Source organism: Trifolium pratense, linkage group LG6, assembly GCF_020283565.1.
Source record: "Trifolium pratense cultivar HEN17-A07 linkage group LG6, ARS_RC_1.1, whole genome shotgun sequence".
NCBI lineage: Eukaryota > Viridiplantae > Streptophyta > Magnoliopsida > Fabales > Fabaceae > Trifolium > Trifolium pratense.
The window spans coordinates 18,190,729-18,215,225 of NC_060064.1; the positions used below are offsets into that span (position 1 = coordinate 18,190,729).

General features: G+C 33.2%; 2 long non-coding RNA genes and 1 pseudogene across 8 annotated transcripts; 1 reads left to right on the top strand and 2 right to left on the bottom strand.

Moving 5' to 3' along the window:
- Positions 1 to 1,051: 1,051 nt before the first annotated feature.
- Positions 1,052 to 10,520, top strand: LOC123890646. 4 transcript variants are annotated; one of them, XR_006802903.1, is made up of 4 exons: positions 1,052 to 1,441; positions 1,536 to 1,709; positions 1,795 to 1,954; positions 10,375 to 10,520. It is a non-coding gene; the product is annotated as an uncharacterized LOC123890646 (long non-coding RNA). The 4 variants fall into 4 exon arrangements; XR_006802904.1 differs by having other exon boundaries at positions 1,053 to 1,441; positions 1,541 to 1,709; XR_006802905.1 differs by having other exon boundaries at positions 1,055 to 1,441; positions 1,582 to 1,709.
- Positions 5,201 to 9,487, bottom strand: LOC123890647. 4 transcript variants are annotated; one of them, XR_006802908.1, is made up of 7 exons: positions 8,724 to 9,028; positions 8,602 to 8,642; positions 7,924 to 7,999; positions 7,549 to 7,625; positions 7,111 to 7,434; positions 6,717 to 6,790; positions 5,549 to 5,643 (listed from the first exon to the last, which is right to left on the bottom strand). It is a non-coding gene; the product is annotated as an uncharacterized LOC123890647 (long non-coding RNA). The 4 variants fall into 4 exon arrangements; XR_006802909.1 differs by having other exon boundaries at positions 7,549 to 7,645; XR_006802906.1 differs by lacking the exon at positions 7,549 to 7,625 and having other exon boundaries at positions 5,201 to 5,643; positions 8,724 to 9,486.
- A 2,611-nt stretch (positions 10,521 to 13,131) lies between the features above and the next one.
- Positions 13,132 to 24,208, bottom strand: LOC123891855 (annotated as a pseudogene).
- Between the last annotated feature and the right edge of the window lie 289 nt (positions 24,209 to 24,497).

Consider the following 24,497-nt stretch of genomic DNA (forward strand, 5'->3'; position numbering starts at 1 on the left):
AAATTGTAATTAAGCAAAAAAAAAATGTTAACAATTCTTGAAATAAAAAACCCCTCTACAATGTGACTTTGGTGTTGATTTTTATTTTTTTTGGTGTTGATTGTTGATTTTTGTTTTGTTTTGTTTTTGTTTACAATAAGCTGATGATCGAACTCATAACCTATAACGTACTACCCAAATTTCTCATCACTAGGCTAAACTTAGCCTAGTGGTTTTTTTTTAATCCAAAACCTAGTGGCTTTGTTGATTGTTGATTTTGGTTGACAAGAATTCTTGCAAAAAAGATCAATAGTTTTGCATAATTTTTAGAAATTGGATGAAAGAATTAATGTAGATTTTGGTGTACGTTATTATTATTTTTGTTTACAATGTAGCCGATGAATATCAGATTTTTTTTCTCTATACCACAATTTTTTTTTTACTACGATACCCCTCTTGAATTATTTTTTTCTTCGTAATTCCCCTCTTTTGGACAAAACCTGACGCATTACAGGTCCCCACTGATGGCAGAATTGAGAATTCCACCATTGACCTGACATGGCGGAATTGAGAATTTCACCATTGACTTGACATGACGGAATTGAAAATTCCACCATTGACCAGAATGTTTTTTTTTTTTGCTTTCCGTGTCTTGTCTCTGCATGCATGGTAGACAACTTTGTTTATTTATTTTTTAAAGTTTTTTGCGCCAAAAATGACTTTATTTTTTTATTTCAAAAAAACAAATGGCCTTTTTAGTTGGAGAAAAAATTTATAGTTGTGTAATTGAAGAGAATGAGGACGAGGACAACGAGAATGTGGAATTACTTGAACGAGGAAGGCGTGCTCATCAACCTCCCGGTTGTGGTACTGGTGGACACATATATTTTAGTGTTTTTTTAAGTATTATATATTATCAGTACTATTGTAATAAAATATATTTCGCGATGTATATACAATATTATTGTAATAAACCACCTGAACAGTCCCGAAAGATAGCACCACAATGTAACAACCCACTTAATTAATAGTAGTAATATTAATTAGAGACAGTTGAGAATTTAATTACAAGAAAAAAATTGGACAAGTGAAGGATATGGAAATTACATAAGTGTAAATTGGAATAACTTGTGAAGGACAAAATAGTAATTTTGTAGTAATAGCCATATAAGTTCCAAGATGAGAAGAACAACTCTCTTTCTCAAAACACTCTCACGCCCAACCTCCCTTTCTCACCATAACCACAAACTTCATACTCCATTAATCCATCAAATTTCTTAATGCATGTATGAATTCTTCTTAACCCATCATCAATTAAACTCAATAGAAGCAAAAACCAACCCTATCTTCCTCTCCTTCCCACTCTTAGCCACAAACCCCTTTCTTCCTCACAAACTCATACCTTCCACCATTTGCACGAATTTCTTATGGGTAGCTTGTAGATGTTGGAAACCAATGTAATGTAAGCATTCCTAAACTTTCCCCTCTTCTGTGTTGATTTGACCGATTTTGATGGTTAGAGAATGAGATAGTTATTATCCGATTTCCCTTGAAAGTGAAGGTTGAAAGAAGTCATGTTTCACTGTTAGTTTGGAATTTCAGCAAAGATGTGGACTTGTAACAGTGGAGACTAAAGATTGAAGCTTGGAAGAAATTGAAGAGAATGGAAAAGAAAGAAATTGGAAGGATTTGGGTTAAACCCGTATTCTGGACAGACCTCCACTAAAAAGGTAATTTCTCACTCCTCGTAACTCCGTTTGAAATGCCGCTTGATTCTGTGGTAAGCTAACGAAATTCCGGTCGATTCGACGCCAGTTTCATGGATTTCTAAGCAGTAATGAATTCGGAAGAAGCATTTGAAGTTCGAGGTCTGATGCAGAACTTTGGGCTACGGGTTTAGAGTGTTGTGGCTGCAAATTCTGTTTTTCAACTAGCTCCGAATATGTTGTTAGCACGATTCAAACGTCATGTTCAGGTGGGTTCCTTTAGGAAAACTCTCACTTAATAGAGTAGCCTTATTAGTTTTCCCCCAAAATCCAACTATGCATGTTAACTTAAGTTTTAGGGACTAATTAGGGAGAACTCATGAAATGACTTAATTAATGAATTGAATATGCCCTACATGTTTGGAATGTTGTTAACTAGTTAGGAACCCGTGCAACGCACGGGCGATGACGATTGTATTATCCGATTAAATACAATACTTAGACAGCTGGTTGTTAATATTACACAACCATATAAAAAACACATATAATAATATTATTGTTATTATTGTTAATATCATCCAGAAAACGCACGGGAAAAAAAATTGTTTATATGATATGGTTTTATATTTTGTTAAGTACATAGATTCAGATAATTTGAAATTCATTCCCTTCAGCATCCATATGGGACACTCGCCGTGTTTTGTGTCACTAAACTTTCACTTTTAAAACCTACAATTTCTTCTATACAAAATTGTTTTCATAGATTGGGATAACTTGAAATTTCTTCCCATCAGCATCCATATGGGATATTCCCCGTGTTTTGTGTCAATAAACTTTCACTTTTAAAACCTATAATTTCTTCTATACAAATTTGTCTCCATATATTAGGATAACTTGAAATTCATTCCCTTCAGCATCCATATGGGACATTCCCCGTGTTTTGTGTCAATAAAGTTTCACTTTTAAAACCTACAATTTCTTCTATACAAATTTGTTTCCATAGTTTGGAATAACTTGAAATTTCTTCCTTTCAGCATACATATCGGACACTCCCCGTGTTTTGTGTCAATAAACTTTCACTTTTAAAACCTATAATTTCTTCTATACAAAATCGTATTCATAGATTGGGATAACTTGAAATTCTTTCCCTTCAGCATCCATATGGGACACTCCCCGTGTTTTGTGTCAATAAACTTTCACTTTTAAAACCTACAATTTCTTCTATACAAAATTGTTTCCATAGTTTGGGATAACTTGAAATTCATTCCCTTCAGCATCCATATGGGACATTCCCCGTGTTTTGTGTCAATAAACTTTCACTTTTAAAACCTACAATTTCCTCTATACAAAATTGTTTCCATAGATTGGGACAACTTGAAATTCCTTCCCTTCAGCATCCATATGTGACACTCCCCCCCGTGTTTTGCGTCAATAGAGTTTCACTTTTAAAACCTACAATTTCTTCTATACAAAATTGTTTCCATAGATTGGGACAACTTGAAATTCCTTCCCTTCAGCATCCATATGTGACACTCCCCGTGTTTTGCGTCAATAAAGTTTCACTTTTAAAACCTACAATTTCTTCTATACAAAATTGTTTTCATAGATTGGGATAACTTGAAATTTCTTCCCTTCAGCATCCATATGTGACACTCCCCGTGTTTTGCGTCAATAAAGTTTCACTTTTAAAACCTACAATTTCTTCTATACAAATTTGTTTCCATAGTTTGGAATAACTTGAAATTTCTTCCTTTCAGCATACATATCGGACACTCCCCGTGTTTTGTGTCAATAAACTTTCACTTTTAAAACCTATAATTTCTTCTATACAAAATCGTATTCATAGATTGGGATAACTTGAAATTCTTTCCCTTCAGCATCCATATGGGACACTCGCCGTGTTTTGTGTCACTAAACTTTCACTTTTAAAACCTACAATTTCTTCTATACAAAATTGTTTTCATAGATTGGGATAACTTGAAATTTCTTCCCATCAGCATCCATATGGGATATTCCCCGTGTTTTGTGTCAATAAACTTTCACTTTTAAAACCTATAATTTCTTCTATACAAATTTGTCTCCATATATTAGGATAACTTGAAATTCATTCCCTTCAGCATCCATATGGGACATTCCCCGTGTTTTGTGTCAATAAACTTTCACTTTTAAAACCTACAATTTCCTCTATACAAAATTGTTTCCATAGATTGGGACAACTTGAAATTCCTTCCCTTCAGCATCCATATGTGACACTCCCCGTGTTTTGCGTCAATAAAGTTTCACTTTTAAAACCTACAATTTCTTCTATACAAAATTATTTTCATAGATTGGGATAACTTGAAATTTCTTCCCATCAGCATCGATATGGGATACTCCCCGTGTTTTGTGTCAATAAACTTTCACTTTTAAAACCTATAATTTCTTCTATACAAATTTGTCTCCATATATTAGGATAACTTGAAATTCCTTCCCTTCAGCATCCATATGAGACATTCCCCGTGTTTTGTGTCAATAAACTTTCACTTTTAAAACCTACAATTTCCTCTATACAAAATTGTTTCCATAGATTGGGACAACTTGAAATTCCTTCCCTTCAGCATCCATATGTGACACTCCCCGTGTTTTGCGTCAATAAAGTTTCACTTTTAAAACCTACAATTTCTTCTATACAAAATTGTTTCCATAGATTGGGACAACTTGAAATTTCTTCCCTTCAGCATCCATATGTGACACTCCCCGTGTTTTGCGTCAATAAAGTTTCACTTTTAAAACCTACAATTTCTTCTATACAAAATTGTTTTCATAGATTGGGATAACTTGAAATTTCTTCCCTTCAGCATCCATATGTGACACTCCCCGTGTTTTGCGTCAATAAAGTTTCACTTTTAAAACCTACAATTTCTTCTATACAAATTTGTTTCCATAGTTTGGAATAACTTGAAATTTCTTCCTTTCAGCATACATATCGGACACTCCCCGTGTTTTGTGTCAATAAACTTTCACTTTTAAAACCTATAATTTCTTCTATACAAAATCGTATTCATAGATTGGGATAACTTGAAATTCTTTCCCTTCAGCATCCATATGGGACACTCCCCGTGTTTTGTGTCAATAAACTTTCACTTTTAAAACCTACAATTTCTTCTATACAAAATTGTTTCCATAGTTTGGGATAACTTGAAATTCATTCCCTTCAGCATCCATATGGGACACTCCCCGTGTTTTGTGTCAATAAACTTTCACTTTTAAAACCTACAATTTCCTCTATACAAAATTGTTTCCATAAATTGGGATAACTTGAAATTCATTCACTTCAGCATGCATATGTGACACTCCCTGTGTTTTGTGTCAATAAACTTCACTTTTAAAACCTACAATTTCTTCTATACAAAATTGTCTCCATAGATTAGGATAACTTGAAATTTATTCCGTTCAGCATCCATATCGGACACTCCTCGTGTTTTTTGTCAATAAACTTTCACTTTTAAAACTTACAATTTCTTCTATATAAAATTGTTTCCATAGATTGGGATAACTTGAAATTTCTTCACTTCACTTTTAGTAAAAGACTTAAAACAACCTTAAAATATACTTACATAATCTTTTCCAGTCAACAATTCCACTGTATAAGTTGCACTAAAAATTGAAAAAATAAAATTGTACACCTCAACAGATTAGCAACCAAGATGTTTACATAACTAAATTGATAACAAAGTAGCCATACAACAGAAGTGCTGTCAAGAATAGCTAAATAATCAGTTTCTATGCAAAGCTCTTCATTAGCTAACCCTTCCCAGTTTGAGTTGTTTTCTATTATGGTCATTGACTTGGCAACCTCCTTCTCGATTAGTGTGGATAACTCTTGAGAGAAAATTCCAGGGAATTATATTTGGTAGTATCTTATGACCAGCCTCAAGATCAAAAGGTAGTGAGCCATATACTATCTGCACTTTCTTGTCTGGACAGAGAAGAAAGAAATCACAAGTTTCACCAAGCCATTCCAATGGAAAAAATCAGCATACTATCTATTGAAAAAGTTTATAAGATAAAGAAAATTTCATCACTCAAGTCTCAACTCATGAATATAAGTTGAAGTTCAGTTTTTTTGACCCAAAAATGAATGTGTTAAAAAATGATTGGGAGAAGAATATAACATAATACCAAGGGGGTGGTTTAATTTCATCTATTCAATACTTAATATCATCTCACAGAAAAGAAACCATAAAAACCAAAAATCATACTTAAGAGTTAACATCATCATAATCACAACAAACACGTGAAACTGAAATATGAAGTAAATTGGTCCAAACACCTATAAAATGACCAAGGCTCAATACATTTTATCAATAGAAGCCTTGTCACAATGAAAGGTTTCCATTGTAGACCATGTATAAATAAACTCAGCCTTGACCAAAGTTCCACATTATAAATAAACTATACCACTCAAGCTAAGTAATTAAACTACTCTCTCCAAAATGGAGCTTTGAACGAAGTTCCAAATAGATGCATATTTAATTCCTTTTTAAGAACTTAGTGAGCATACGACTCTAAATATATACCACTTCTAATTTATATACACTTCCAATATATAGAGAAAAGGGAAAAGAACAAACACACCTAAATCTATGCCTAACAACAGTATGGAAGTTTTTCCATTGATTCGAATAACAAATATATACCACTTCCAATTTATATACACTACCAATGACCATCCAAAATAGTACCAATAACTCGATAAATTAAATATAAAAAACAAAACCCCTCCTTCATGTATGAAACTAACATTCTCTATTGTAGAGGTAAAACATTAAAAAGGGATGGTCAAGATAGTTCTAATAATATTTTGATATATCTAACAAAGGAAGATATGTACATGAGAAAGAATAATATAAAAGGGAGATAATTAGTTCAACAATAGTCTCATGCTCGAGAGTTTTTTCATGAAACAAAAAACAAAATTTTCTCGGTTGAGAAAACCAAACTTTTAAAGCAGCCTTCTTTTTCATTAAGACTAAAAAAAATCTGCATTACCTCAATTTGTAAACAAAATAGAAGAACTTCATATTTTCTGAGCATCTTATAGGAATCATAGGTATGTCATTTTGCTGCAATGAAAACATAAACACAATAAGCAAAGAAGAAGAATGAACATAAGAATCAAAATAGCAACTAAACATCAAAATTTAGATTTTTTTTTAGCCTACCATTCATTGTTAAAATAATAAAAAAAAAAATAGAACTATTTGATTTTCAAAGAGACCATTCTATTTGTATGGCTATGATAAGAACTCATTTATGTGTCCATCAAAACCAGCACTATATAAAAGTGTTATTGATGGAGATTGTTTCGTTATCATGAAGTTGGTAAATTAAAGAAATTGAAGGAAAACAAAGGAACTCAATAAATAAGAAAATGAAGCTCAACCTGACCAGCAGCAACATCAACAATGGCATGAGCTCTCACACTCTCTGCAACTGTACTTACAACAGCAAAAGGAGCTTCTACATGCACACATGAAATGTTTTTATATGGAATATTTTAGGGCAATAAATTTCTAGATGCAAAAGAAAATGAATCAATATATGTTAACTTTCCTGTCTAAAACCATAGGTCCAAAGCAACATCTAGTAATATAAAGAAGGCAACTATAAAATACGATAATCAAGGACTCATTTCATGTCTTTTCTTCCCATTCATGCTCTGGACAATAACTCTGTTAAGTGAAGTCAACTGCAGACCGGGTAAAGCCTGCAAGTAAAAAACAAATTTATCAAGATTGCGCAATCCAAAGCCTTTAAAACAGAAGTTTCAGGTGAATTTAGCTTGCAAACAAAATGTATATCGATTCTTGAAATATAATACAGTCCCAAATTTTCTACAACTGAGGCGGCTGCATGCTGCATCTAAGAGTTTAGTTCCATGAGACTGAATAACATGGCCTGAAATGAAGTGACTCACTCTACTTAACACATGGCAGCAGAGCAAGAAAAACAATTGCTCTAAAGTTAAAAATAATTAAAAATTATATCGGGTAGATGAGAAACAAAAACTATATTTAAAAGTAGTAATCTGAGAGTGAGAAACAATGCCATCATGTTGACCAAAATTAAATGATAAATTTGGAGCACTATACAACTTCACATGTAACACATTGAACTGGAAAATTAAAACTTTAAATTAAAACAACACAAAGAAGCTATATATAAGTTGTGTTTAAGACAGAGTAAATAAGCTTACCTAATATAATCATCATGAGGCACGAAAACTGCATTTAGAGGACCAAAGTAGCCAAATAGTCTACAAATCTTTTGGCCTGCAAAGTGCAAATAGAGTATTACAGTTGATTTCATACAGATTTTGCAAAAATTTAAATAAATCATATAAAAAAATATGATGAAGAAGACACCATTTTTATAAAGTACCTGAAAGTTGGTGATGTAAAAGCTAACAAATTATCTATTTTCACTAATTCTTTCACTAATTGCATACAAATGATGGTATAGAAAAACACCAAAAAATAAGAACACAAAGCCATTGTTTATTCATATTGAGACATTTCCTCAAACACTTTGAGTGCTCACTTTCACAATCAAATGAGAGTTTTCAAATACAATGAAAGCTATGTAGCTTACCAACTCTCATTAAAGTAAGGAATTCAAAGGATGACAATGATTCTTTCTATCTAAATCAAACTAAAGTAATTAAAAGTATCAAATTATAAAAGATCACTCAAACAATAGATCAATTCCATTGAAAATCCATAAGTTTTCAAATATCAAATCAAATATAAGATAAAAGCACAAAAGTAAGACCACAAAGCCATAAGTTTTTCGTATTGAAACATATTCACAAAAAACTAAAATAATACATAACTCAGAAGGGGAAAATTGAAAATTCAAAGTTCAGAAAACTTACCCAATCAAACTCTAATTGTGAACCTGAACAAACAATAAAAACTTGCAAGAAAAAAAAATCAAAATTAGAATATGAAATCAAATCATGAACTTCCAGATTGACGAATCCTAAATTATCGTTACCTGAAAATTGCGATGGAAGTGTGAATCTGTGAGGAAAATAACACATTAACTAATCATTAATAATGGAAGTTAATCTGTACCAAAGTGAAAACAAAGAGAGAAAAAAATTGTTATCTAGATTCTGGGAGATGAAGCAGAGAAATGGACGCAGAGAGATTGGCATGTATTGAATGAAGGTAGAAGAGGGAGAGAGATTGTGTGTGCAAATAGAGATGCCACAAAAGACATTTTGAGGGGGATTTGAAATTTGAATTTGAAACCTAGATCAGGGAAAGGAGCTTGCAGCAGAGAAAGGAGCAACATGTTTGTTACCCAAATGAAGAAAATCACTCGCATGCTGAAAACGACAACACGACAACAGCTTGCTTATGAGTTCTGACCATTTTTTGTTTGTTTGCCATCCTTGGGCTTATTGGACTGGGCTGGGTAAAAAAGTTTGGCCCAGCAAGCAAAGAGATGAAAGGGGGGAAACGAAATTCAAACTGTTGGCCAGAAGAAGCAAAGTATTTGTGATCTTGTCCAGCTAGGATTTCTTCTGCAGCATTGTGTGATTGACACATGGCAAAACTTACCCTATAGCTGTGTTGAATGTGTGTAGTTAGAATGATTCGTGGAATTTAGCATAAAATGATTGATATGTATACTGTTTTGGAATGGTAAGTGCTGCTGGATGTTACAGGTTGCGTGTTTGAGTCGGTTCATACAGCTATGAATCGATGCATATGTTTTCCAGAGCTTAGAAAATGTGTGTTCTGAGTCTATGAATCGGTGCAAGCTATGCTTGAACCGGTGCATAGGCTTCAGTATGTGTTTTATAAAAACATGGAAAACGTGTGAATCGGTGCATACCCGGTATGAGTGACTCAAACATGGCCTGGACAGAGTTTGAATCGGTGCATAGACAGTATGCACGGGAGCTTGGAACCCAGAATAACTATTTTTGTAACAATAACTATTTTTGTAACAAACTGAGTACATGAACCGGTGCACAACTCTTATGAACCGATGCAACCTGAGACCATTATGCTTTTGAGTTAAGGATGGAGGATATGTCAACTAATTTAATTTAACTAAAAACCCTCCGTCACGAATAGTATTTTATAAAAACAACAAGTGTCTAAATTCCACGATTACAGACTTTCTACATGTTTAAAATCAGTACACTTAGGAATTTAATCAGGATGATCATAATAGTTAGAAATATTTCCGGGAAGGGTTGATGGGCAGGTTAATGCAATTTAGATTCTTAAGACAGTTGATCAGATTATGGTGGTTGATCCCGAACCACAGTTTTATCTAGCCTTTGGCTATGAGTCTAGCTTTTGCTACGAGGGATTCTTCACTTTTAGTGGGAATCAAGTTATTTAAGTTGTGAGCTGAGGTGGTTCTCTGATCTACATTTAATATCAGAAACTACAGTCAGGCCTTCGAGACCCGCTCACCTCGAAGTGTCCGTGAGTTATAAAATTAATAAAGATAATAAATTATGTGATACACCTTTATTTATGTTTAAGCTATTCAATTATGAATATGAGTTATTTTAGTGATCAACTGATTTATGTACGAGCCCCCGGTGTAGTCACCACTGTAGTTGGGGTAGCAGGAGCTCACTGAGGCTTAGTAGTCTCAACCCACGATTTATTGATTATAGGTAACAGGTTGAGCATGATAAATGGATTTTCAAGAGGATTGAAGTAAAGACGCTGTTTATGGAAACTTCGTAGCATTCACCTGTTAAATTATTATAGAAGATGATTCAAGGCTTGAGCCTGATTGTTATGCATTCTATTTCGCTCTGATGTATAATATATTATATGTTGTACATTATGACAGTTTATTCAGGATTTTGTCAAGATTATGTATTGTCTGGCAAATTATCTTGTAATTGTACTATGTCGGACAAAAGTTATTCTGTAATTTTAATGTTTTCCGATTCAGTTATGTATGCTCCTATTGATATTCTAGATAAATCAATATGGGGTGTTATACACAAGCAAACAAATCATCCCGGACCGAGCCATAAGTGTCGTCGAGGCCTTCCATGTCACCGGAAAGCAAGCCGCTGGCCGAGCATTACTTGGCGTAATCTGCAGCTTTTGCAACACGCGATCGGCATACGTGGAGACTGTGTGAACAGTGCCCAGCCTGGGAGCCATACTTGCGCCACTAACAGAGGAGGCCGAGCCAAGATCAGCCAGACTCATATGATTTGCTAGGGAAGCGCTTAAAGAAATAGCCGTGCGAATTTTAGTAATGGCGGCTTGCAAGGAAATCTTAGCATTATTGAATAAAATCTCATTTCTTGCCATCCACAGAAAATGAAGCGTATGAACAATACAAGCTAACATCAGCTCCTTTTAATGCTTAAGTATTACTCTCTGCTAAATTTTATCAAAATTAAAAGAAAAAAATGTATGACTTAAAATTTAATATTTTCATAAAAAAGATTTTCAAAAGGATAAAAAACTTTTTATATATATATATATATATATATTTGAAAGAATAGGTATATCTTTTTTACTAAAGAAAGATATATAATTTTTTATAATAACTTTTCTTTTTCACTCAATAAATGAAAAACTTTGATAGTGATTCTGATTTTTAAATATTTATTTCTAATTCACGAGCCTCCTAGCTACTTTTCATGATGCCTAACATTTTTCCATTGCGAAAGAAGATACGCAAGAAAAATAAGAATGGCTAGGTGCTCTACTTTAAACAAACTAAAAAATATCAGTTGCGTGAAAAACGGAAATCATGATTGTGCCTTGATAAAATATAGGATCAAGATCATTTCGTGTGTTTCTTGTTTTCACTTTCCCGTAACATTAAACATTTCCCGTATAGTTTATACGATGACTTGGTAAATGGATACTTACGTGGCTACTATAAAATGCACATATAATTGTACTTGAGAACAATTATTTTTTAGACAATTCAATATTTAAGCTAAAGCCCGGCCTTTACTTTACACATGATAGTACTACCATAGCAGATTCTCTCCGTTATAAATTTTCTCTGTTTTGTACTATTACAAGATAATTATTTAATTAAAAAATAATCGATGACCAAGATACAAAATTTACTCCCTCCAATGAAAATTAAACCGGAGAGGATCTGCTCTCATATATATATATATATATATATATATATATATATATATATATATATATATATATATATATATATATATATATATATATATATATATATATATATATATATATATATATATATAGTACTACCACGTTGACACTCTAAGTTATAATAATTTGTGAAATAAATTAACAAAAAGTAAACACTAATGTATTTGTAGTTTCACGTCGGTGTCAAATACTGAGACGTGTTGTCCTCTATCGGATGTATCATTGTTAAAAAAATTGTAAATAGTTGAAAACAGTTTAATTTTTTTCTAAAGAAAAAGTGCTATATTTATTCACAAATTCAACCACTAATTTTACTGTTGATTAATTAAATAAATCATTTAATAAGAGAAAGACAAGTAAAAACATGCTTGTTACATGATCAATTCACAAATGAACAACCATTTTATGATTGCACTTGTAGAGGTAATGCAAAGTTTGATCACAACATTATTTGGTTTTATGGAAGAAAAAAAAAACTAAACCATCCGGCATTTTTTGGAACTGAACCGTAGAACCTTTTTAGAAAAAATAGAATTAACCACTAAAATTAGGTATCATATAATTTATAAATGATCATAAAATAATTTTGTTTGTCGTTTTATCTTTAAATGTCTTTTGCTGATTACATTTTTTCCCCTAATGTGTGTCTATATAAAAAAACACTTGTATTCATGTTTTTGGTAGATTTTCCATATGTTCACATGCATGTTAATGTGCTATTAACTTTAAATGCATTAGGAGAATCCATCTTTGAAATACTAATTTTTATAATGAATCCTGCAATATTATGAAACCAAAGTTTTATGGGAGTCCATTGAGGGTAGGGGGGGTGAGATAATGAGATTCTCCTATATGAATGAAAAGCTCTTGAGGCATGTTTGATATGGTTGGTTACATTTTTGCTCGTAAGCTAAAAATTATTTTGTATGCAAAATGGATTAAAGTTCTCTTAGACAATCTTTGTATGTAGGATACTCTTTCTTATCACTTGCTATTGTTTGATTGTGTATACTTGCACATGTTTTCATGCAACAATAAACAATCTTTGAAAAATTTATATATAATACAAATTTAAATGAGTGAATATCTACTTGTGCAATGCAAGAGCATCTCCACTAGTGTATATATCAATTCAAATTACATATGCGAATAATTTTAAAATTTGAAATGAAAATAAATGAAATAAAATTATGTTGTTAACAATCAACTTTCATTTGAGATGTCCTTCCCTTTTCTCCATTTGGTTGATAAGCTTTTTTTGGTTAGTTTTTCTCAATCAAATTATGTGTCAAATATTTTCTATACCATTTAGCTGTATCAGTAGGTATACGCTTGAGACTATCATTAAAGTCAACATGATAAAGCCCCCAATTTCCTGAATACCCCCCTTGAAATTCAAATGTATCAAATGCTGACCACACAAAGTAACCACGTACATTCACGCCATCACTATCATTATAAGCATATAAAAATATTGAAGATTAGTTTCTTGTGAAAATAAGTTATAGAAGCACATCATTTCATATTCAACACCCATTCAAACTGGTGTTTATTAAGCTTGATCACATAAAATTTGGTTGCTTTTTGATATTGGGTATATTTATAACTAATAATTATAATATTTAATTAAAGGATGAAACCCTTCGTAAAAGGTGGGTTTTTTTATTTATTTTATTTTTATGATGTTGGCTCAAGTCTTTATCTTGTAAGGATTGAAGTACCGATTGTATTCCTTTTAAAAAATACTTACTCAATTGCTGATTTGGTAGCATTTATATGTGCGGCAACATAAGCTATTCGGTGTTCGTCCCTCAATGGATTTGAGAGTTTTGAAGAACCAATACCTACATATAAATATGATTTAACAAAAAGTATCTCGAATAGTCTATTTTGTAACATGAATGATTGATATTAGTTATAATGCTGTAAATATGTTCAAATGAACCACCAACCATTTTCAGTGATGTAAATTTTGGGATTTTTGTACTTTTTCTTAATGTAGACTAACATATTATATAATCCTTCGGGGTAGACATTGTTCAAACCATATTCATCCTACAAAATATCAACATTAAACAAAAAATAAAAATATAATAAGCATGTTATTCCCGTAGAAAATGTCATTCTTTTAAATTATTATTGCTATTTTATCACCTTATAACCAAGGGTATTTCCTTCTGCATTAATAGCTGCAATTATGAAATAATTACCTAGAATTAATCAACTATTAATCATTGTAATTTCCTGTCATTCTCATTCATATGAAATAAGCATAATTTGATTATTAGATGTGTGATGTCAATTCCACTGGACATTTTTTTATAGTGATGTCTGTGTATACCAATTAATATATTTTTTTAAAAAAGGTAAAATTTAGTTATACAAGAAACTTACTTTCTGAAACAGCTAAGGCATCATAATTGTCATACATTATCTTGGTTTTATTTGGTTCATGTCTAGCAAAATGTGAAGTATAATAATTGATCCCAACAAAATTTGCGCTTCCTTTTAACATGTGTTTTTCCTTTTTAGTGAATTTGGGTAGTCTATTCCCCACTAGCTTTTTCATTATTTTTGGATAATCTCCATGGAACAATGGATCTAAAACCCTGCATGTACGAATAATATGTAGCTAAATATAAATTGAATATATAACCTTAAAATAGGATTTAAAAATGCAAGTAGCGTAACATCAAAATAGTGATAAAGTCTAAAATGTGTGTGGTTAGGATAAGTACAATTCACTTACCATCCCCAATATATTTGCCGTTAAAAAAAAAACTTACTGGACTGGGCAACGGGCCTAAAAGCAAAATCAAACTAGCCCAATTAATATGAGAAAGGAAACAGGCCCAAAACAATTAAATCCTAAACGTCCATTTGGCGACATAAGGTCTGGGCGAGTTAGGCAATGATTGATAACGCCTATAAGACGGATTTACCCACGATAACAAAATATCTTCATCCTTCCCTGCCTTGGCGATTAACTTGGGAATGAAGAAAACAACTCCTTGAAACTGCCATGGCTTGGAGACCAAGGTTTTTATTCCTACTTTCACGCTGCATCACCGGAAAAGGCGCTGAAGACCGGATTTGTAGGAACCCTAGCTTGGAGAAGAAGACTTTAGTGGTCTATAAATAGTTTCATATTTTCATCTGTAAAGGGATCGAATTCTGACTTATTAAACTCCCAGGGTTGTTGGGATTGAACTGAGTGTAATCACACCATTTGATCAATAATACAAACCCCCTTGTTTTTTACCAGAACATTTTGGCGCCCACCGTGAGGCTGCGGTAAAATCATTTGATCCCAGCCTATCACAGAAACTAGACAAAAATTAAACATCACCCGGTAAAATGATTCCCAGGCCTCAAAGTTTCATCTTGTTCATCGACACAACAACAATGTCTTGTCATACAAAGCAGCAGTGATTATCTCCCAACGTCGCGAGAAAAAATTGATTCGGAAAAGTTTGAAAGGGAGACACGTACGGGGCAATTAGGAAGGGAGCAATTTTGGATATATGGCGAGAACAGGTAGCCTTGGTTTGTTTCGCAGTATCCATTACCATCGAAATCACCAATGGAGAAGAACTCCTGGAGAATCTCAATCCATCGTGTCGTCGCCGAACGAGTTCGTTCTAGTTGCCAACCACGCCATATCGTCGCAGTTTGATTTATGAAGGATTTGTCGCCACCATCGGATTCATAAAAGAACTGTCCTCGCCGCTGATAGATTCGTGTAGGAACCACTGTGTCGTCACCAGGTCTATGAGGAAACCGGTCTAGTGTCCAGGCTTGGAAAGAACGATGAAGAACAACAATCTACTTAGAATCCACTCTGTTCATAATCCTCAGGAAAGTATTCTAAAAACATGTTTTAACTGTGAAACTTTCCTACAATTTATTATCTTGATTTATTTAGCGGTGACATTCATGCCGTATTACATCAAAACGTAACACCACAAGACTAATGAAAACCCATGGTTAATAACATGTGGATTGATCAAGTTGGTGTTAATGGCCGCATAATAATGATATGAAGTGGGATTTTCATTGTCACAAATACATTAAAACATATGAAATATAGTAGTGCTAGTGTATATGCCTGTTTGGTGTTTGCTAAAATGTAGACAGGCCACATAGCAAGAATTATACATTGTTGTTAAGGAAAATGACACAGTTCGAGGACGTTTGATCCAATGAAGCCATCAAACTCTAATTTGGATTGGATTATCAATTACAAATTCACACATGGAAGGAAAATCAACAGTTCTATCATTCAGAGGGAGACTAATTAATAAAATTATAGCACCAAGTTAGAAATATGGCCAGGCTTTGGAAATAACAGGGAGAGTATGCAGCGTTTTGATATCTCAAAGTCTGATGTTGTCGCAAGCTCTATCTCGTTCATTGTCACACGCTCACAGCATATCAACCGGTCTCGGTCATCATCCAATGGCGTAGATCCGATGAGCTAATCAGCTCGCACACTGCTTCAAGCGACAATCGTTCGTAAAACCGCTGTTTTGGTCCTTCACGATGGAAATGATTCATTGCCCCAACAGAGGTGATAATAAAACACGAGTAATTGGTCATTGGTACCACTCGGCGAGATACAAGTCGCCAATTAACATTCCAATTGAAGCATGTTCCGTGATGACCACCGCAATGGAACTCAGTCACGCCGCGCCAAAACAGGCGACTCCCGATCCAGGTGTTAACGTTCTTTTCCTCTAACTTACCATTTAATCATATAGTTCTCGCTCTCTCTATTGTGATAATATATTATTTGCGCATATATACATTATCGGTTTTATTAACATGGTTAATTTATAGTTCATGAATCACATTCTATCGCCATCTATAATAATAATAATAATAATAATAATAATAATAATAATAATAATAATAATAATAATAATAATAATAATAATAATAATAATCTCATCAATGAGTAAAAGAAAAGAACATCGGTACTTATGTATTTCAAGGTTAATAATCACTAGAATGAGACTTGTTTTTCTTTTGGTGTGCCACTTTACAAGATCTAAATTCAAGAATCGCTGTTCTGTTTGGTTCAAAACTGTTTGTGCTTATTTGATATGTGATATCTTTAATCCTGCTATAAATTATTCTAGCACACGATAAAATATTTTGTGTGATTGTATGAACTAACTTTCTTAAGACCTCATGTAAACATCTCAAACATGAAAGAACTTTTGCATGAAAGAACTTCAACTCTGATAAGTAAGTCAACACTTTAAATTAAAATGACCAAGACAAATATAACCAACAGAGAAAGTATAAAAATTTTCATATGTTTCTACATTTTTTCGGTTAAGAACTAAATCAGTATTCTTCTTACAAAGTATTTAGCTTTTTACTTATAACTAACATGAATATGCTTTCTCTACGTATCACTTTTTTATCTGTTTCGTTTATCGATTAATTAAAATTAATCATACATGCAAAACTAATGGAGTATATGAGACTTATTATTAACCGACCTGTTTTTAGTGCAGATACTTGAAGCACTTGCTATAATGTCACCTTCTTTGAAATTAATTCTTTTGAAATCTTGATTAGGAAATTTAGTTTATTCATCTATGATTTCTATTTTGATTCATTGATGTTAATCATAGTGCAGGACAACGAACAAATGTGAAAAATTAACATGAAAATTCAATAATTATCACTCGGCGAGATAGAAGCCGCCAACTAATATTTCAGGTTGAAGCACATTCCGCGATGACTACCGCAATGGAACTCAGTCTCGCCGCGCCAAAACATAATTGTTTTTCTTGCTAGGCGAGGAGCGCCGCGACAAACCGCCCATGGCGGTATCATTTTTGTTTGTTTTATTTTTCATATATTATTATTGAACCTCTAATGTATCAAAGCTTATTTGCAGTAATCATGATTAAGCTGCGGGCTCTGAACAAAAAATTATTCAAGATCAACTCATATGAAAGCTCTGAAGAAAATATAAGGTTGAAAGGCCTTGGCGTTACCTGTAAGTCTTACGAGTTGGGTACGCCAGAAAAAGAAAAATTAAACAAGGTTGCAAGGCCTTGGCGTTACCTGTAAGTCTTACGAGTTGGGTACGCCAGAAAAAGAAAAATTAAACAAGGTTGCAAGGCCTTGGCGTTACCTGTAAGTCTTACGAGTTGGGTACGTCAGAAAAAGAAAAATTAAACAAGGTTGCAAGGCCTTGGCGTTACCTGTAAGTCTTACGAGTTGGGTACGTCAGAAAAAGAAAAATTAAACAAGGTTGAAAGGCCTTGGCGTTACCTGTAAGTCTTACGAGTTGGGTACGTCAGAAAAAGAAAAATTAAACAAGGTTGCAAGGCCTTGGCGTTACCTGTAAGTCTTACGAGTTGGGTACGTCAGAAAAAGAAAAATTAAACAAGGTTGAAAGGCCTTGGCGTTACCTGTAAGTCTTACGAGTTGGGTACGTCAGAAAAAGAAAAATTAAACAAGGTTGCAAGGCCTTGGCGTTACCTGTAAGTCTTACGAGTTGGGTACGTCAGAAAAAGAAAAATTAAACAAGGTTGCAAGGCCTTGGCGTTACCTGTAAGTCTTACGAGTTGGGTACGTCAGAAAAAGAAAAATTAAACAAGGTTGAAAGGCCTTGGCGTCACCTGTAAGTCTTACGAGTTGGGTACGTCAGAAAAAGCAAAATTAAACAAGGTTGAAAGGCCTTGGCGTTACCTGTAAGTCTTACGAGTTGGGTACGTCAGAAAAAGAAAAATTAAACAAGGTTGAAAGGCCTTGGCGTCACCTGTAAGTCTTACGAGTTGGGTACGTCAGAAAAAGCAAAATTAAACAAGGTTGAAAGGCCTTGGCGTTACCTGTAAGTCTTACGAGTTGGGTACGTCAGAAAAAGAAAAATTAAACAAGGTTGCAAGGCCTTGGCGTTACCTGTAAGTCTTACGAGTTGGGTACGTCAGAAAAAGCAAAATTAAACAAGGTTGAAAGGCCTTGGCGTTACCTGTAAGTCTTACGAGTTGGGTACGTCAGAAAAAGCAAAATTAAACAAGGTTGAAAGGCCTTGGCGTTACCTGTAAGTCTTACGAGTTGGGTACGTCAGAAAAAGCAAAATTAAACAAGGTTGAAAGGCCTTGGCGTCACCTGTAAGTCTTACGAGTTGGGTACGTCAGAAAAAGCAAAATTAAACAAGGTTGAAAGGCCTTGGCGTTACCTGTAAGTCTTACGAGTTGGGTACGTCAGAAAAAGCAAAATTAAACAAGGTTGAAAGGCCTTGGCGTTACCTGTAAGTCTTACGAGTTGGGTACGTCAGAAAAAGCAAAATTAAACAAGGTTGAAAGGCCTTGGCGTCACCTGTAAGTCTTACGAGTTGGGTACGTCAGAAAAAGCAAAATTAAACAAGGTTGAAAGGCCTTGGCGTTACCTGTAAGTCTTACGAGTTGGGTACGTCAGAAAAAGAAAAATTAAACAAGGTTGCAAGGCCTTGGCGTTACCTGTAAGTCTTACGAGTTGGGTACGTCAGAAAAAGAAAAATTAAACAAGGTTGCAAGGCCTTGGCGTTACCTGTAAGTCTTACGAGTTGGGTACGTCAGAAAAAGAAACAGCAGAAAAAGGCGAGATTATCAACACCGCCAGAAGAAGCGTATACACAACCAAAGCAGGCGATTCATTATAACGCCAAAAGACAACAGGTATAAAGTTATTTGTATCAATTTACAATTATTGTAGAAAGTCGAAGATGTCACAGGTGCAAGGACAAAGTTTCCTAGACGAGAACGACAGAAGGCGTTACCTCACAACGTAATGCAAAAATAATTCATAAAGTTATGAAGAGAAGAAATCAGGCGAATAAAGAAATTTATAAAGGACCCAGCCAAGGGGCAAATTGTTCAAAGCCACAAAAGGGCATACAAAATAATTACAAAAAGCCACAGAAGGGCAGAAACAAGATCATTACAAAAGAGATCATTCACTGAGGAGGAACATAGGGAACGAGCTTGCCGTCAACAATTTGATTCATTGCATCAGCTTCGCCAAGGCGCTTAGCATCGAGATCTGGAAAAAGAAGCTTAACCTGTTCTATAGCAAAAGAAAAGCCCTCGTCATATTGGTTGGCGGCATAGAGCTGAAGCTCTGTGACATCACTCTCCAATCTAGCTTTCTCATCAGCTAAGGTCCCAACAGACAGTACCGCTTCATCCTTCTCCTTGGATAGCTTAGAGAGTTTCTCATCCTGGGCAGCAACATTCTCCACAGCAATCACAAAGGAGGCATTAGCTTTTAACTCCTTTTCCAGGCGCAAGACACTATCGAGAAAGCGTTTCTCTTCTTTGGTTAACCTCCAGCAGTAGTCGTTAAGCTCCTTGACGAATTCAGAAAATTCGCCAAAATCCTCCATCAGGTCTTCAGTATTTATGGTCAGCATACGACGGAGCCGCTTGATAACCGGAGAGGCGGGAGACTGACCGCATTCAAAAGGAGGATTTTTGGGAGACATACTGTAGAAAGAAAGCTGTTAGGTAAACAGGTGAAAATGGGATGAGCGGATCCTAACATCGAAGGATCCATTTTATAGAGGAAATATCCAATCGTGTCATCAGTAAATGGAGAAACGGTTGATAGATATGGCATAGGAGAGCGAGATCGTGCTCCAGAAAGTGGGAAGAAACGTGATGAAACCGTTCCCGCGTTACAAGTTTTTAGAGGGAAAATTCGAATCATACTCAAGCACTTCACCCCTTTGGACTTCGTGCTTGGGGGGCTGTGGACTGGGCAACGGGCCTAAAAGCAAAATCAAACTAGCCCAATTAATATGAGAAAGGAAACAGGCCCAAAACAATTAAATCCTAAACGTCCATTTGGCGACATAAGGTCTGGGCGAGTTAGGCAATGATTGATAACGCCTATAAGACGGATTTACCCACGATAACAAAATATCTTCATCCTTCCTGCCTTGGCGATTAACTTGGGAATGAAGAAAACAACTCCTTGAAACTGCCATGGCTTGGAGACCAAGGTTTTTATTCCTACTTTCACGCTGCATCACCGGAAAAGGCGCTGAAGACCGGATTTGTAGGAACCCTAGCTTGGAGAAGAAGACTTTAGTGGTCTATAAATAGTTTCATATTTTCATCTGTAAAGGGATCAAATTCTGACTTATTAAACTCCCAGGGTTGTTGGGATTGAACTGAGTGTAATCACACCATTTGATCAATAATACAAACCCCCTTATTTTTTACCAGAACACTTACCATCCCCAATAAAAATCCATTAGTCTTTGAGTAGCAATCACATCCTCTGGTTTAGAACTGTATGGAACATATCTTCCTGTTGAAAGAGTAAGTCCTATTTCCCCCCCCTTGCATTGCCTACATAAAATATTTAATGAAAAATAACAATTTTAAATTTCTAATTTAAAATTCTATTTATCTTGTAAACCTTTAATTAATGTTGATAATTGTTGATGTCAATATGTTGTTTACTAAATTAACCGTAAAAACTTTTATTTTTGACAAAACAACAGTTACTACTACTACTATTTTAATCAAGGAGGATTCCCGTCAGTCATGTTGTTGTGAATCAAACATGTTAATTTACATATATTTTGATCTAATGTTGATGCTATATTTCTAACATGTGATTTCCAATATATGTCTTACTTGAAATTTTGTTTTGTATAGCTTTGATGTGGTAGCATGGGCTAGGAGGAAGTTATGAAGTATATTATATGATTGTGTACATATTTTAGTATTTTGGCATGTCTGATCAGTAGATATATGATCAATGTTGAACATGAATGTAAATATAGCTACGACTTCTGCCTCATTGAATGTAGTCCAATGTTTTACTCTATCTCCATATGTTTTGAATAGAAATTCACTATACTCCTTGTAATATTTCCTGAAAATCAATTTTTATTTAAAAATATTAGCATGTATGTTGAAATTCCATAATATTTGTCTAGATTAACTTTAAAGTTAAATCAATTTATTGAAAATAAAATATGATAATATTAAGGTAAATTTACACGATGGAGCGATTTAAGAAGCCGCCAAACTTCTGTTTAAGAGCCAATGGATAGTCAAAGTGCATAATACCCACAAATGGTTCAATGCCTACACATTTAAGAGAGTATCATGTAAGCAAAAATATACTAAAATTTGTAGCATGTATTTTAAACAAAATTCCCATTGATTCTAATTACTACAATAAATATGGGATACTTCAATTCGTACCATTTTTTAGTAACTCGTTGATTAAATTGTTGTAAAAGTTGACGCCTTCTTGGTTTATACCTCCTTTCAAAGTTCCATCTATATGATCGATTGTTGAAATTGAAGAAAAATATAAAGATATTAGTATTATCAAAATTGCAAGAAAATAATATATTCAAACATTATTTGTTGTCCATATGAAATAGAGTTTAAAGAATATTTGCCGACAATGTGAGGTGTCTCGTGCTACTATATCATTTTATTTAATTAGGCAAAAAAAAACAACAAAGCAACATATTCCAAAATAAAAAAAAGGAACAAATAATGTACAGAAAAAATGAACGAATAAATATTATTTTAGTTCATAACTTTTACCTGGCATTATTCTATTCCAAGATATCGACATTCCGTAAGAATTCACTCCAAGCCTCTTCAAATGTTGCACATCCTCCTATATGACCATATATACAAATTAAACACATCAAATTAATCATAATATTTTAATGAATAAATTTCCTTTCTATTGCTTCCATGTCAAGATATAAATGCGCTAACGATGAATAACAACATTGGTTTGGATTGTAATCTAATTAGTGTAATAATGTTAGCGTGGTGGTTAAAGTTAAGAGTTAAATGCTCGAGATGGATGAATCCTCATTCTTATCTAAAATCTATAATCTATAATATGTAACATGTGTGCAAAAAAAAAAAATTATAATTGGTGAACTCACCTTATATCGCTTGTATGTTCAATCTTTGTTGCAAATTTATCAGAATCTACATATCCACCTGCTTGTTAAAATCAAAGGGAAAAATAAATTATTAAGTTTGACACATAAACTATCGTAAAATAAAAAGACAATACATATTCAAGATGAATGGAAAAATGGAACTAATTCTATGGTCCAGTGACCTTGTGATCAGATAAGGTTGAATTCTTTATTGAAGAATCAATTAAACCATTAATTGTAATTATTGTTTTAAGAAAAACTAAGATAAAATTAAAATAAACTAACTAGTTTTTTTGCGGATTTTGAATTCACTTTTTTTTTTTACTATATTGAATTTTACACTACCTTTTTATTTATTTAGAATCTTACATAGTTAATTTGTTTTTCGCTTTATCTTTAAATTTCTTTTGCTGATTACATTTTTTACCTAGTGTATATATATATATATATATATATATATATATATATATATATATATATATATATATATATATATATATATATATATATATATATATATATATATATATATATATATATTTGAAACATATATATATTTGAAACATCTATAAGTAAAAGAATGTATAAGTATATATTTCGAACCTTTATTTTGGTTAACTATGTCATCCCATATACCAAGTCCTCTTCCTCCTTTATGACATCCTCCTTCGATCTATCATTACCAAAAACTTGTCAGCAATAAATTAACTTATATAATACTAAGCAATTAAGCTATTATTTATCTTATAAATTTTATTGCAAGAGACATTATATATACATGCCTACCAATTGTTAACATATACCTGAAGAGCAGAAGATCCGGCACCAAACAAAAACCCATCTGGAAATGATGCCCGATTTGGAAAGTTTGAAGAATTTACAAATTTCAATATGGAATCGTATGGACTAGTCTTAGTTGCTTCTCTAATCTATGTATAAATTCAACAATAACATCATGTTAATTAATTAATATATATATACTAAAATGAATGATTTTTGACACAATTTTGTGTCTATGTCTAAAATTAATTTAAGCATTAGTACCTGTGAAACAGAGAAGTCATGATGTGTTGGTTTATGCTTGAGAAAAAGATCTGTAACATTAACATAATACAATTAATTGTAGTGGGAAACACTAATTCTCTTTTATAAGTTTCATACTTTTTTTGGTACATTTTTTTTGGGCACATTTTATAGGGTTCATACTATGTTAACTCTTTGGGCATATTTAGGCACATTTTATTAATAAAAAATATTTTTCATTCATTTAAAGTCCGAAGAAGATCATCATCCAAAAAAATAAAATACATACATCCTTGTACTTCAGCGGGAATGTTGGAAAGCAAAAGAAGGAACAAGATTGCAGCAATAGATTTAGAAATCTTCAAAGATAATTGAACCATTTTTTGATCGAAGAGAACACAAAAATTAGATGGAAATGAAATCACAATTTTACTTCATTTATATAGGATAAAGAACGAGTCTACATTTTGTAACAAAAAAACGAAGTCTAGACAGCTCTTTACGGTTATGACAACTTATAAGATGACTTTTTATTTTTAAAAAAAAAACAGACTAGATTTTTAAGTATTCTAACAAAAATCTATTATTGTACAAATAAAAATTGTGCTATATATCGACTTTCCATCATATTAATAATTTTTTTTGTTAACAAAGTACATCATTACTAAT